The following is a 16346-nucleotide window of genomic DNA, read 5'->3' on the forward strand; positions in this document are numbered from 1 at the left end:
CAGCAGGAAACATGTTTCCGCTAATGGGTGAGTCCCGAATCAGAGGACACAGCTTAAAAATACGGGGTAGACCATTTAGGACAGAGATGAGGAGAAACTTCTTCACCCAGAGAGTGGTGGCTGTGTGGAATGCTCTGCCCCAGAGGGCAGTGGAGGCCCAGTCTCTGGATTCATTTAGGGCGGCACGGTGGCACAGTGGTTAGCACTGCTACCTCACAGCGCCAGAGACCCGGGTTCAATTCCCGACTTAGGCGACTGACTGTGTGGAGTTTGCACATTCTCCCCGTGTCTGCGTGGATTTCCTCCGGGTGCTCCGGTTTCCTCCCACAGTCCAAAGATGTGCAGGTCAGGTGAATTGGCCATAGTGTTAGGTAATAAAGGGTAAATGTAGGGGTATGGGTGGGTTGCGCTTCAGTGGGTTGGTGCGGACTTGTTGGGCCGAAGGGCCTGTTTCCACACTGTAAGTAATCTAATCTAAAAAAAAAGAGTTGGATAGAGCTCTCAAAGATAGTGGAATCAAGGGTTATGGAGATAAGGCAGGAAGAGGATACTGATTAGGAATGACAAGCCATGATCATATTGAATTGCGGTGCAGGCTCGAAGGGCTGAATGGCCTACTCCTGCATCTATTGTCTATTGTCTAATGTCTAACTAGCCTATCACAGTGCACTACCATTATCTGTTACTGGAGCCCTGTAATATGACCCCAGGCATGCATTACAACACTAAATTCACTACATAACTGCCAGAGTAACCTCCATAGTTGCAGATTGTACTGGAGTATAATTCTGCTGCTATTACCAATAACATGGAAAGATGCAGCTGGCAGATTGGTAAGGATGAGGTCAATTATGTTTTTCCCTCACCACCTGCCTTAACATAAGCTGTTAAGCTTATGTCCTTTAGGACCCTACCAGCTTGATCAGTACTACTGCTACTAAGCCAATCTTGGTGTGGACATTGAAATCCCCCACCCAGAATACATTTTGTGCCGTTGCCATTCTCAGTGCTTTCTCTAAGTGTTGTTCAGCATGAAGGAGTTCTGATTCATCAGCAAAGGGAGGACGGTAATCAGCAGGAGATTTCTTCATCCCATGTTTAACCTGAAGCCATGAGACTTCATAGGGTCGGGCGACAATCTTAAGGAGGCCCAGGCCAACTCCCTTTGGACTGTATACCACGGTGCTGCCACCTCTGCTAGGTCTGTCCTGCTGGTGGGGGGACAGGACATATCCAGGGATGGTGATAGTGGTGTCTGGAACTTTGACTGTAAAGTATGATTCTGTGAGTATGACCATGTCTGCCATGGCTTGACTAATCTGTGAGGTAATATTCTCAATTTTGGCACTAGCTCCTGGATGTTAGTAAGGAGGACTTGTAGCATGACAGGGCTGTTTCTGTCATTGTCTTTCCCAGTAGTTTGGTCCATGATAGGTGGTCCATCCAGTTTCATTCCTTTCTTGAGACTTCATCGTGATTGATACAACTGAGTGGTTTTCTCAGCCATTTCAGAGGGCATTGATAATCAACCACATTGCTGTGGGTCTGGAGTCACGTGTAGAGGATTTACTTCCCTGTAAGCTTTTAGCATACTGGCCTTCATCAGTCAGAGTACTGAGTTTAGAAGTTGGAAGTTATGTTGCAGTTGGACAAAACATTGGTGAGGCCTCACTTGGAATATTGTGTTCGGTTTTGGTCACCTTATTCAAGGAAACATGTTATTAAACTGGCAAGAGTGCAAAAGAGATTTACAAGGATGTTACCTGGAGGCAATGGTCTGAGTTATAGGGAGACGTTCGCCAAGCTAGGACCGTTTTCTTTAGAGCATAGGAGACTGAGGCAGGACCTTATAGAGGTGTATAAGATCATCAAGGGGATGGGTAGGGTGAATGCACTCAGTCTTTTTCCCAGGGTTGAGGTATTGAGGACTTGAGGGCATCAGTTTAAGGCTAGAGGGGAAAGAATAAAAGGGAAACTGAGGGGGGACTTTTTTTTACACAGATGGTGGTACACATATGGAATGAGCACGCAGTGGAAGTGGGTGAGGCGGGTACGTTAACAAACTTTAAAAGGAATTTGGACAAATACATGGATAGGAAAGGATTAGAAGGATATGGGGCAAGTGCAGGGAAATGGGGTTAGCATGGATGGAAAGTTTGGTCGGAATGGACCAGTTTGGGCCAAAGGGCCTCTCTCCATGCTGTAGGGCTCTATGATCACCAGATATGACCAGAGCAGAAGAGTTACCCAGAATGTGTCACCATTCACCGATGCTGTGTGGAATGATGGTCAGACTGAATGTCATATGAGTTGGCAATGAATACATATATCAAGCGTCAATCATAGATGATTTATTAGATGGAAGCTATTTATTCCAGTTTCACTTAGGGAAGAGATTCTGGACAAGATACAACCAGTGACGCATAGGGATCCTCAGGTGCAAGGCTACAGCTTATTTAACTGTACAGAGGCACAAGAATATTGAAGGATATTGACATAACCTTTTGTGAAACATGTGACTGTGTAGAGTTGGCAAAAATGTTTTCCATTGTTATCAATAAAGAACAGACTTCACACTGGAAGGATCAGCAAATTTCCAATTCACAGTAAAACACAGCTTGGTGAACAACTAGTGATGACATATTTTAGTCTGGGGTCAGATGCTAAGGCAGCTCACATTCTAGAAAAATATTTCAGTTCCCAGAAGCCTCAGTAACAGAGATCATGTCAAACAAGAAACAATCAGCAGAACTTTGTAAGTTAACATGATGGTTTCATGAATGCTCCTGTCACTGAATGAAAGTGTCCAAACTAATCAACAAATTTGAGTAAGAGGTTTACACACTTCACAGAGAATAAAGCTCTGCTGACACAATTTGCTGCATTCAATTCCATGGAAACCATCACTGAGAAAGGACAAAGTATGAAACCCTCCATTTTTTCCTCTCCTGCCAACCTATCCAGTACCTCTCCAATGATACACTCATTCGATTGGTGAAACTGGTCCTCACCTTCAACAATTTCTCCTTCGAATCCTCCTACTTCCTTCAAACCAAAGGGGTAGCCATGGGCACCTGCATAGGCCCCAGCTATGACTACCTCTTTGTAGGATATGTGGAACAGTCCATCTTCCAAAGTTACACCGGCACCATCCCCTACCTTTTCCTTTGCTACATTGATGGCTATATCAGCACTACCTCGTGCTCCCATGAGGAAGTGAACAGTTCACCAACTTCACTAACAACTTCCACTACCTCATGCTCCCATGAGGAAGTGAACAGTTCATCAACTTCACTAACAACTTCCACCCTGACCTAAATTCACCTGGACCATCTCGGACACTTCCCTCTCTTCCTGGACGTCTCTACCTCCATCTCCGGCGACCGACTCAACACAGACATCTATTTCAAACCCACCAACTCCCACAGCCACTTGGACTACCCTACCCAAGTAAAACTGTGATCTCTTACTCCCAATTCCACCACCTCCGTTGTATCTGCTCTCAGGAGGAGAAATTCAAATCCAGGACATCCCAGATGGCCTCCTGTGTCAAGGACTGCAATTTCCGCTCCCACATGATCAACAATGCCCTCTAGCAAATCTCCTCCACTTCCCACATCTCCGTCCTTGAACTCCACTCCTCTAAACGCAACAGGAATAGAATTACCCTGGTCCTCATCTTCCACCCCACCAATCTCTGGATACAGTGCATCATCCTCTGCCATTTCTGCCACCTACAGTCAGACCCCACTACCAGAGATATAGGTCCATACAACCCACCCACATCGGCACTTTCCCTTGCAGCTGCAAGAGGAGTAAAATCTATGCCCACACATCTTCTCTTACCTCCATCCAAGTCTGAAAAGGGTCTTTTCATATCCAGCAAACATGTTCCTGCACATCCCTCCATCTCATCTACTGTGTCTGTTGCTCTCAATAGGGTCTCTGCTACAGCAGGGAGACACAATACCAACTCACAGAACATTTCAGGGAACACCAAACTACTCCACCACCCTGTAGCTGACCATTTCAACTTCCCCTCCAATCCCCCAAGAATATGCAAATCTTTGTACCGGTCAGGGTGGCCGGGCTGTCTAAGGTGCTGTGTTCAGGTCGCTTTCTCCCCTAGAGGCGTGGGTTCGAATCCCACTCCTGACATTCTCGGTTTGTGCATGAAATGAGCTGCCAGAGGATGTGGTGGAGGCTGGTACACTTGCAACATTTAAGAAGCATTTGGATGGGTATATGAATAGGAGGGGTTTGGAGGGATATGGGCCGGGCGCTGGCAAGTGGGACTAGATTGGGTTGGGATATCTGCATGGACAGGTTGGATCGAAGGGTCTCTTTCCATGCTGTACATCTCTATGACTCTAAGTCCTGGGCTTCCTTCACCACTAAATCCAAGCCACCTGACAACTGGAGGACAAATGTCTCACCTTCCACCTTGGGATTCTTAAACCAAATGGCATCAACATCAACTTCTTTAGTTTCCAAATCTCCCCTCCCCCACCTTATCCCAGATCCAACCCTCCAATTCAGCTCCACCTTCTTGAACTATCCTACCTGTCCATCTTCCTTCTCACTGATCCACTCCACCCTCCCCATCAACCTATCACAATCACCTTTTACCCGCATCCACCTATCACCTTCACAGCTACCTTCCTGCTTGCCCCACCCCCACCTTTCTATTTATCTCTCAGCCCTCTTCCTCCCCGCTATATTCCAGATGAAGGGCTTATGCCCGAAACATTGACTATACTGCTCCTCGGATCCTGGCTGACCTGCCCTGCTTTTCCAGCTCGACACAGTTAGACAATGTCTGAAGACTCAGGACACAGCAAGAAGAAATTGCCTCGTCCTGTGAACTATGTAACTGCAAAAAAAAAGTCTGTTTCACCAAGGCTGTCATCCCCTATGAAGGAAATGCAACAGATTAAATGTTCTTCAGTTTAAAGGGATTTTCAGGGCTTGTGCTGTCAGGAATAGAATCAAAGTCAGCAATATTCAATCAGAGACCTGCCAATCTTCCAAGTCTGAAGAGAATAGAGAATAGAGAAATCTCTTGGCCACCTGAATTTATGAAGTCAACGGCCTGGGGGGAGATGGTGTAGTGCTAATAGTAATTGTATATGCAGTTGAATAAATATTCAAAATGCAAAAGAAAGAAGGTGTACAATGTAAGTGTCTGGAAGGGTTAATGCTAAGGTATATCTTAAGCATCATACAATATAACAATGCCAGTCAAACTTGGAATGAAAACGGTTTAGGATATCAAAGGATTCAGACTTAACATCTACATCTTCCTCAGTCTCTGTAACAATATCATGAGTTAAAAATCACACAGCACCAGATTATAGTCCAACAGATTTATTTGGAAGCACAATCTTTTGGAATGCTACTCCTTCATCAGATAACTGTGGAACAGGATCATAGAACAGGACATTTTGCTATAAATTCTGTTTCTTATGGTCCTGCTCCACTAGTTACCTGACAAAGGAGCAATGCCTGGAAAGCTTGTACTTCCAAATAAACCTGTTGCACTATAACCTAGTGTTGTTTGATTTTTAACTTTGTCCACCCCCAGTCCAACACCGGCATTTCGACATCATGAATATTACACGAGTCTAACTTGTAAATAGTTTCGAGCATGGAATGATCTATTTTCTTCAGACCATCAAATTGTTTTCCTCTATTACACCAGATGCAACAGGCCATGCAGACCACAATTCTGAAAGAGGATGATGGCAGAGGGTAGTGAACAATAGAAGAGAGCGCTCATACCATATGATAAGCAGTGAAATGGATTGCTCAGACAACACATACAACCTCTGAATAAATGGCACCAGTTCGCTTTTTGCATGTCCACACTACATTGTACTTTTCCCTTCTTGATTTGGTTGCCTTTGATGCAAAAGGTTGTCCACCAGATGCTTATTGTAATCATTCCCAGTAGCAGAAATTCCCCAGTGCAACTGCTTTGAAGTGCTGTCTCCTTACATGGCTTGTCTAAATGTTATTGTTTTGCCCCCTTTGTTGAAATGATGGCTTATCAACCAATTCCTGCTGTGCTCTCACCTTGCATGAGCTCCTGATACTCACTGTCAGAAGTAATCCATTCAGTTGCCAATATTGCCGCTAATTGCTTCCTTAACTGGCTCAAGTGGCTTTATTCCTTCAGTGAGTAGATTGTCTATATTTTTTGCAGAATATTATTAAGGGATAAAAAAGAGGTGGGAACAGGGTCTGTGGACAGGATTGGTGCTATTTGCTGTTCTTTTTTACTATCAACCACAACACCTCCAACTATGTGGGAATGTTCCTTCCTTGTGTGAAGTTGGATGGCAGCAGACATCAAAATTGTATTCCAGAATGTTTAATCACTTTTACAAAAATGAGGAAAATTAATGACTTTTACATATCAGTGAGTAGGTAGCACAGGAACTTCATGTGTTTTTAAATCAAAAATATCATATTTCCCCCATTAGTTTTACTCTTTAAAATGCATAAAAATAATGTCTTTTGGCTCTTTCCTAGTGAAACAATTTTCTCCAACACCAAACATTAATGTTGACAGTGTGACGTGTAGTTTTTAAGAAAAAAGGTTTTATCTAGTTATTGCAGCTTCATATAATGTACAGCAATATGTCTTTGCTTGTTGAGGACAAGCATGGTCATGACTTCCTTAATCTGGCAACATAAATTTTCATTGTGGAATGAAATAAGGCCATGTTCTATCTGACTTTATTTCCATTGACTATAATCATATCAAATAAAAGGATCGACTAAGTGTAAATCTGGCATTTATAAAGCATCCTATTTTTATAGGCACAGCAATGAAAAGCAACATTACCATGTCGAATATTTTAGCTACAATTGGTAGAAAAACCATCCTATGAAGCAATAAATTCAATCTCTGGATTCTACAGCTACTGATGGATGGCAAGGGAAGACTTTCTTCTCGACGTATGTTATATCAGATGGAATTTCCACTGATCCAACTGTTATGGGGTGCTCTCAAGTTTGCAAGATCTAAAATACAGGCGTGATGTTTTCCAGAGTCCACAGTGTTTGCAGGTAAAACAGAAATCAATGGAGTTTACATATTACAGTCACAAGCCAGATATAATACACACCGTATAGGTATTAAAAGATAAATAGGTGACTCTCCAACACTTCAGTCTGCCTCCAGCATATTATTGCTGCAGCAGGTTCCTTTTGGGATTTTACCAAGCTGCTCACTTTCTGTGCAATCCCAGCTCCCAATTATTCTGCTCAGAGGTTTTGAGATAACTTGCATCAGGATCAACTGATTTGCCCTCTCCTTCTTTCTCTCAAATTTTCTTACTACTATTTGTGACTTGATAACCCAAAGACCTTAGGGATCCTAAGGGATCATTCTGAGGTGGGGGTGGGGATGCGGGTTAGCGGTGGTGTGATTTGTAGTACAGTTTGCACAAATGGGTTGCATCATCCTGATAGCTGGGCTCTGTACAACTGCAGCAAGCCTGGAAACTGGAGAACCAGGAGAACAGGAGCAATCTTGCAAGGAGAAGGACTCTGGGAAGAGATAGCTCTCCTTGCACATGACAGAACTCAGCTGTGCCGGGTGTTACAAGACTGACATGCAGTTAGTCAATGAGGATGTTCAATTGTCATTGGGTCATTATGCCAGTATTTGCTTTGCATTGTGTGGGCGAACTGTAGCCCAATGCTCATTTTGTTTGTCTTCACTTTTGGTGGCTGTAAATTGATGATCCCATGTGGGAGGTTGTTTAGGGAGCACTTGCTGTGAGTGCTGAATAGGTTTGTCCCACTCAGACAAGGAAAATATGGTAGGGTGAAGGAACTTTGGGTGACAAGAAATGTGGAAAGTCGAGTCAAGAGGATGAAGGAAGCTTACTTAAGGCTGTGGAAGCAAGGTCAGACAGGACTCTAGAGGGTTACAAGGTAGCCAGGAAGGAACTGAAGAGTGGACTTCAGAGAGCTAGAAGGGGGCACCTTTATCTTTGCTTTCCTTAAGGTGCTGGCTCATCTTGTAGATCAGTGAATCAAACAAATCCCCACCCATTGTCTATGTAATAGCCTAGCCAGAGAAAGTTTGTCCCCGAGATGGGAATGTGAATGGCATGGTGGGGGTTGGTAAGGATAAGTAATTTGATGAGCCTATGAACATAAAAACATACAAAACAGTTAGGAACAGGAGTAGGCAATTTAGCACTCAAGCTTGCTCTATAATTTAATATGATCATGGATGATCTGATTGTAATTTCAAATTCACAATCCCGCCTACTCCTGATAACCTTTCACTCCTTGTTTAACAAGAATCTATCCATCTTCAGCTTAAAGATATTCAAGGACTCTATTGCCAGCAACTTTTCAGGAAGAAAGCACTGAAGCCTCACAATCCCCTGAAAAAAACTGACCTCACCATTAAAGATTAGTTTCAATATGTGTGTGAACCATGTCTGCTGACTGAATTGACTCAGTATTAGAGCACTCAAAGAACATCTTTATCTAAAGAGGATGGACAGTTGACAAAATGCCACCATTTAAAATGGACCCAGTATAAATTTCCATTCGAATAATTTGACAACATTTGTGCATGGGCAGGACTAACTAAATAATATTATTACTTTAACAGTAAATTAACAAAATATTTTCTTATGATATATTGATGTCTGAGGAAAAGCTTTGCTTGTCAAGTGTCAATTGTCTGTATTACAATTGAAGAGTTCTGAACATACCATAAAATGAGAAAGTGAGAAATTAGTGTAGAAGTTACTTCAGTAAGGCATTCAACAAGATTCCCAATGGGAGACTGGTTAGTAAGGTTAGATCTCATGGAATACAGGGCGAGCTAGCCATTTGGATACAGAACTGGCTCAAAGGTAAAAGACAGAGGGTAGTGGTGGATGGTTGTTTTTCAGACTGGAGGCCTGTGACTAGTGGAGTGCCACAAGGATCGGTGCTAGGTCTACTACTTTTCATTATTTGCACAAATTATTTACACAAGGTCCTAGGGAGTGTTGCTAAACAAAAAGACCTTGGAATGCAGGTTCATAGCTCCTTGAAAGTGGAGTCACAGGTAGATAGGATAGTGAAGAAGGCGTTGGTATGCTTTCCTTTATAGGTTAGTGTATTGAGTACAGGAGTTGGGAGGTCATGTTGCAGCTATAAAGAATGTTGGTTAGGCCACTTTTGGAATATTGCATGCAATTCTGGTCTCCTTCCTATCGGAAAGATGCTGTGAAACTTGAAAGGATTCAGACAAGATTTACAAGGATGTTGCCAGGGTTGGAGGATTTGAGCTATAGGGAGAGATTGAATAGGCTGGGACTGTTTTCACCGAAGCGTCTTAGGCTGAGGGATGGCCTTACAGAGGTTTATAAAATCATGAGGGGCGTGGATAGGGTAAATAGACTCCCTGAGATGGGGGAGTCCAGAACTAGAGGGCATATTTTTAGGGTGAGAGGGGAAAGATATAAAAGAGACCTAAGGGGCAACTTTTTCATGCAGAGGGTGGTGCGTGTATGGAATGAACTGCCAGAGAAAGTGGTGGAGGCTGGTACAATTGCAACATTTAAAAGGCATCTGGATGGGTATATGAATAGGAAGGGTTTGGAAAGATATGGGCCGGGTGCTGGCAGGTGGGACTAGATTGGGTTGGGATATCTGATCGGCGTGGACAAGTTAGACTAAAGGGTCTGTGTCCATGCTGTACATCTCTATGACTTTATGACTCTATGATTCTGGTGGCCAAAACTTAAATTTTGTGTTGAAACTATAGAAAATCTCAAGCTATTGCAATTTCATTTTGGACTGAAATAATGTTGCATCTTTTATTGTCTGACTTAGGTATACTAGAATATCCAAGAATTTATCAGACAATTTATCTGATAAAAACATTCAAATGCTTTTGTCCATCAGACAATATATTTTGTTTGTTAATAGAAATGTATCTTGAAAAATTAAGAGTATAAGTGATCCTTCAGTTAAATTAGTTAATAAATAATTACATTCATTAGTAAGCAATCAATTAAATTTTGGAAATCCTGATTACATGGTGCTAATGATTTACACTGTGCAAATTTGAAAGTATATGCTAGAAATTTCCTGTTGCATTGTTCTTGCAAAGAATGACAAAGAAAATCTTACAGGAGGTAAGCACAACATACAGGATTTTGTTATGTCCTGGGTATTACCATTTCAGTGAGTAATTACATTATTACATCCAAAGTTACAAACAAGGAACAACAGTAGGCCCTTCGAGCCTGCTATATCATTCAATACGATCATGGCTGATCTGATTTTAACCTCAACTCATAAAGGTGGATAAATCCCCTGGATCTTGTCAAATGTACCCTGGAACTCTGTGTGAAGCTAGGGAAGTGATTGCAGGGCCCCTTGTTAAGATAGTTGTACTATCCATAGCCACAGGAAAAGTGCCAAAAGACTGGAACTTGGCTAACGTAGTGCCACTGTTTAAGAAAGGTGGTAAGGAAAAGCCAGGCAACTCTAGACCAGTGAGCCTGACATTGGTGATGTTCAAGCTGTTGGAGGGAATCCTGACGGACAGGTTTCACGTGTATTTGGTAAGACAAGGACTGATTAGGGATAGTCAGCATGACTTTGTGCATAGGAAAGCATGTTTCGCTAACTTGATTGAGTTTTTTAAAGAGGAATTTTGAGGCCAGAGCAGTGGGCATGATCTATATGGACTTCTGTAAGGCATTTGACAAGGTTCATCATAGCAGACTTGTTACCAAGATCAGATCACATAGAATAGAGGCAGAACTACCTATTTGGATACAGAATTGGCTTGAAGGTAGAAGACAGAGGGCAATGGTGGAGAGCTGCTTTTCGGACTGGAGGCCTGTGCCCAGCAATGAGTCACAGGGATCACTGTTTTTTGTCATTCATATTAATGATTTGATGTGAACATAAGACATATGGTTAAGTAGGTTTGCAGATGACACCAAAACTGGAGGTGTTGTGGATAGTGGAGAAGGTTACCTCAGAGTACTACGGGATCTTGATCAGATGGGTCAAAGGGCTGAGGAGTGGCAGAAGAAGTTTAATTTAGATGAATGTGATGTGCTGCATTTTGGAAAGGCAAATCAGGGCAAGATTTATACATTTAATGGTAAGGTGCTGGGGAGTGTTGCTATACAAATAGACTTTGGAGTACAGGTTCATAATTCCTTGAAAGTAGAGTCGCAGGTAGATAGGATAGTGAAAGGGGCATTTGGCATGCTTTCCTTTATTGGTCAGTGCATTGAGTTTGGGAGTTGGGTTGTCATATTGTGGCTATATAGGATATTGGTTAGGCCACTATTGGAATACTATGTTCAATTCTGGTCTCCCTGTTATAGGAAGGCTGTTGTGAAATTTGAAAAGTTCAGAAAATGTTAATGAGGATGTTGCCAGGGTTGGAGGTTTCAGCTATAGGGAGACACTGAATAAACTGGGGCTATTTTTTTCTGGAACATCGGAGGCTGAGAGGTGACCATATAGAGATTTATAAAATCATGGAGGGCATGGATAAGGTAAATAGCCAGGGTCTTTTCCCTGGGGTGGGGAAGTCCAAAACTAGAGGGCATTGGTTTAAGGTGAGAAGGGAAAGATTTAAAAGGGACTTAAAGGGCAACTTTTTCACACAGACTGTGAGCATGTATGAAATTGTCTGCTACCTTCAAGCCAATTATGTCTGCAAATAGCTAGTTCTGCCTTTTTCCATGTGAACTAATGTTGCTAACAAGTCTACCGTCAGAAATCTACTGAAGTCCATATAGATCACATCCATTGCTCTGTCCTCCAAAATCCTCTTACTTATTTCTTTAAAAAACTCAATCAAGTTAGTGTGACATAATTTCCAAGCACAAAGCCATACTATCCCTAATCAGTCCTTGTCTTTCCAAATACATATGAATCCTGTCCATCAGGATTCCCTCCAACAGTTTGCACACCACTGATGTCAGGCTCACCGGTCTATAGCTCCCTGACTTTTACTTACCACCTTTCTTAAATAGTGATACCATGTTAGCCAATCCCCAGTCTTTTGGCACCTTTCCTGTGGCTACAAATATCTTAACAAGGGGCCCAGCAAGGTGGAGGCTGATAAAGTTACAAAATTTAAAAGGCATCTGAATAGCTCTATGAATAGGAAGGGTTTAGAGGGATATGTGCCAAATACTGGCGAATGGGACAAGATTTATTTAGGAAATCTAGTCAGTATGGATGAATTAAACCAAAGGGTCTATTTCTATACTGTAATTATCTATGACTTTATAACTCTAATTCCTGCATATAGACAATAAATGGTTCTAATAATATGTTGCTTCATTTGTTGTGTGGTTTAATGCCACACTATGACTTTGGGTCCAAGGCTGGTCAAACAAAAAGCCAAGTCAAGAATTGAGTTCAGGCTGAGATTTTTAAGTAACATTAATTATTATACTTTCATACTAAATATTGCCATTCTTGGTAATCATAAATGTACCATGTCTTGAATTAGAGTTATAACAATTAAGGATTAATCTATCACCTTTGTGTGCTCATTTCGATGTGTTCATAAGTCTCACTTAAGTGTATTTCCTGTGTTCCTTCTAGTGTGTTCCAACTCCACCCACTCTGTTGTTTATTCTCAGTGATGTGCAGCTCCATGACATCTTTGCAAGGTTGCTCCAGGGACAAAAGCTCTTACATAAAATTACACAGACAGAAAAATCTAACAGGTCCCTAAAGCAATTCACAGTGTGTTGAGTAACTAGCATCAGCTTAAATTCACAAATGGGACAAGTGCCATTGAATTTAGTCTCTTGAAATTCCATGCAGTAATTCAATTAAAGATCCTATAAATGCCATAGTCTGAATAATCTAAATCACTTTCTTCAGATTGCAGGTGGTTAAAATCCTAAAAAAAGCCAGGAAGTGTCTGATTGCAATGTTCCTCAAAATAACCAGTATACAGATTTAATGGATCATACGGCTTTTCTCAATGGCAGTAGTATTTTATGATTTTTCGTCATTGTCCATCCAAAAGCTCTGTGGTTAGCATTGCTGCCTTATAGCACCAGAGACCCACATTCAATTCCACCCTCGGGTGACTGCCTGTGTAGAATTTGCACATTCTCCCTGTGTCTGCATGGGTTTTCTCCAGGTGCACCGATTTCCTCCCACTGTGCAGGTTAGGTGAATTGGCTAGGTTAAATTGCCCAGAGCATTCAGGGTGTGTAGGTTAGGGACATTAGTCAGGGGAAATGTAGTATTATAGGATAAGGGAATAGGTGGGATACTCTTCGGAGGGTCGGTGTGGACTTGGTGGGCCAAATGTCCCATTTCAACCCTGCAGGGAGTCTATGATTCTATGAGGACAAATCACAATATACTACATTTGATTACATTAGGTATGATTTTCCCATTCCCAGAGTTGGTGAGGAAGTTGCCAAGAAGGACAAAAAATTGGGCAAATTGGCCCTGGATACATGCCCCATTTTTACAATGTTCACAATTTAGTTCAGATGGGAAGAAAAATGGGCAACTTTCTTGGTTTGCCACCAATTAAGTCCCTTATTTGGTCAATTATCAGTCAGTTAAGGGCATCAACTCACCACCAGCCCTATTATCCGCCTTCCCAACAGGCAATGGCAGGAAAAACAGGGCAGTCTATCTTCTAATTTGGGGATGAGGACTCCATTTGTCCCAATCTGGGGGAAATTGGCAACAGAAGTGGGGTAAAAACAAGTTTCCCACTGAAAACCAATCCCTGCACTTGCTTTCAATTTACTGGATCCCTCTCCCTGTGACCCCCATACGACCACACTTTCCATTCCAGCCCTCATTGTATCACAACCTGAGTCTCCAGTGATGATCTCTAGGACTCAAAAGCTGCCAGGAGATCAATGTCGGGCGGTACTTCATTTGTGAGACATCTAACTGGACAAGAAGCTCACTGGACATTTTAAGTTCCTATTTGTTACTTGATCTGCCAAGCTTTCTGACTGGTTGTGATGGGGATTTAATCACCTCCAAAGTCACTCATCTCCATTTAGTGCAAAGAGCACTACATGTTGGTCATTGTATCTGTTATCAAATAGCATAGGAATACAAGAATTGACAGGAATATAGAAAAAAATATGAAGTAGTCCAACAACCCCCTTAATTTTTAAATAGCTTATGAGTTTTTACTGTTTAGGGCTCCAATATGAACAGTGTTTAGGTGAACAGCAAGAGGAAACATGGCCTAGTGAAGGCAACTGTAGCTGGCTGCAAGTCAAATGCCAATTGACTGTATAAAGATTAGCTTTGCAAAGGAATAGAACGTGGAAAAAAAAAGAATCCCATCAGAATCAGTGCTCAGACTTCTGTTATTTACAACTTGTATTAATGATTTAGAGTTAACGGTTTAAATTAGAAAGTTTTTTTTAAAAAAAAAGCACGGAGCGGACCCGGAAGCTGGTGTAGCGCAAGCTTACCTGGGTAGGTTTTTTTTCCCTATAAAAGCAATAGTTATTGGGGACTCAATAGTTCGGGGCACAGATAGGCGGTTTTGTGGGGGCGAGAGAGACTCACGTTTGGTATGTTGCCTCCCAGGTGCAAGGGAGGCAACATACGTGACGTCTCTGATCGTGTTTTCCGGGTCCTTAAGGGGGAGGGGGAGCAGCCCGAAGTCGTGGGCCACATTGGCACCAATGACATAGGTAGGAGGAGCGCTGAGGATGTTAGGCAGGCTTTCAGGGAGCTAGGTTGGAAGCTCAAAGTTAGAACGAACAGAGTTGTTGTCTCTGGTTTGTTACCCGGTGCCACGTGATAGAGAGTCGAGGAATAGGGAGAGAGAACAGTTAAATGCGTGGCTACAGGGATGGTGCAGGAGGGAGGGATTCCGGTATCTGGATAACTGGGGATCTTTCTGGGGAAGGTGGGACCTCTATAAACAGGATGGTCTACACCTGAACCTGAGGGGCACCAGAATCCTTGGGGGGAGGTTTGCTAGTGCTCTTGGGGGGGGGGGGAGTTAAACTAACTCTGCAGGGGCATGGGAACCTAGACTGTAGCTTTAGGGTGCAGGACCTGGAGTGTAGGGAGGTATCAATCTCAAAGGAGGGTGCCTGTAAACAGGAAAGTGTAGTGCTCTTGGGGGGGGGGGGTTTAAATTAACTCTGCAGGGGCATGGGAACCTAGTCTGTAGCTTTAGGGTGCAGGACCTGGAGTGTAGGGAGGTTAGGAACATGGCATCAATCTCAAAGGAGGGTGCCTGTAAACAGGTAAGTGGCTTGAAGTGTGTATACACTTCAATGCAAGAAGTATACGAAATAAGGTAGGTGAACTTGCAGCATGGGTTGGTACCTGGGATTTCGATGTTTTGACTATTACGGAGACATGGGTAGAACAGGTACAGGATTGGCTGTTGCAGGTTCCAGGATTTAAATGTTTTAGTAGGGTCAGAGGTGGGGGTAAAAGAGGGGGAGCTGTGGCATTGCTTGTCAAAGATAGTATTACAGCTGTGGAAAGGACGATGGATGAAGACTCGCCATCTGAAGTAGTTTGGGTTGAGGTTAGGAATAGGAAAGGTGAGCTCACCCTGTTAGGAGATTTTTACAGGCCTCCTAATAGTCCTAGAAACGTAGAAGAAAGGATTGCGAGGATGATTCAAGACAAGAGTGAAAGTAATAAGATGGTTGTTATGGGGGCTTTAACTTTCCTGATATTGATTGGGAAAGCTATAGCTCAAGTTCGTTAGATGGGTCAGTGTTTATCCAATGTGTGCAGGAGGGTTTCCTGACACAATATGTAGATAAGCCAACAAGAGGTGAAGCCATACTGGATTTGGTTCTGGGTAATGAACCAGGCCAGGTGTTAGAATTAGAGGTAGGTGAGCACTTTGGGGACAGTGACCACAATTCGGTGACTTTTACTCGAGTGATGGAGAGGGATAAGTGTGCACTACAGGGCAAGAGTTAGAGATGGGGGTAGGGAAATTATGATGCTGTGAGGCATGACTTAGGATGTGTGGCCTGGAAAAGTAAGCTTCAAGGCAAGGGCGAAATTGATATGTGGGGCTTGTTCAAGGAGCAACTATTGAGTGTCCTTGATAAGTATGTACCCGTCAGGCAGGGAGGAAAGGGTCATGTGAGGGAGCTGTGGTTTAATAAGGAATTGGAATCCCTTGTTAAAGGGAAGAGGGCGGCCTATGTAAAGATGAGGCAAGAAGGTTCAATTGGGGCGATTGAGAGTTATAAGGTAGCCAGGAAGGACCTGAAGAGAGAGCTAAGAGCAGCAAGGAGGGGACATGAAAGGGCCTTAGTTGGTAGGATTAGGGAAAACACTAAGGCTTTCTATAGGTATGT

Source organism: Chiloscyllium plagiosum, chromosome 1, assembly GCF_004010195.1.
Source record: "Chiloscyllium plagiosum isolate BGI_BamShark_2017 chromosome 1, ASM401019v2, whole genome shotgun sequence".
NCBI classification, from domain to species: domain Eukaryota; kingdom Metazoa; phylum Chordata; class Chondrichthyes; order Orectolobiformes; family Hemiscylliidae; genus Chiloscyllium; species Chiloscyllium plagiosum.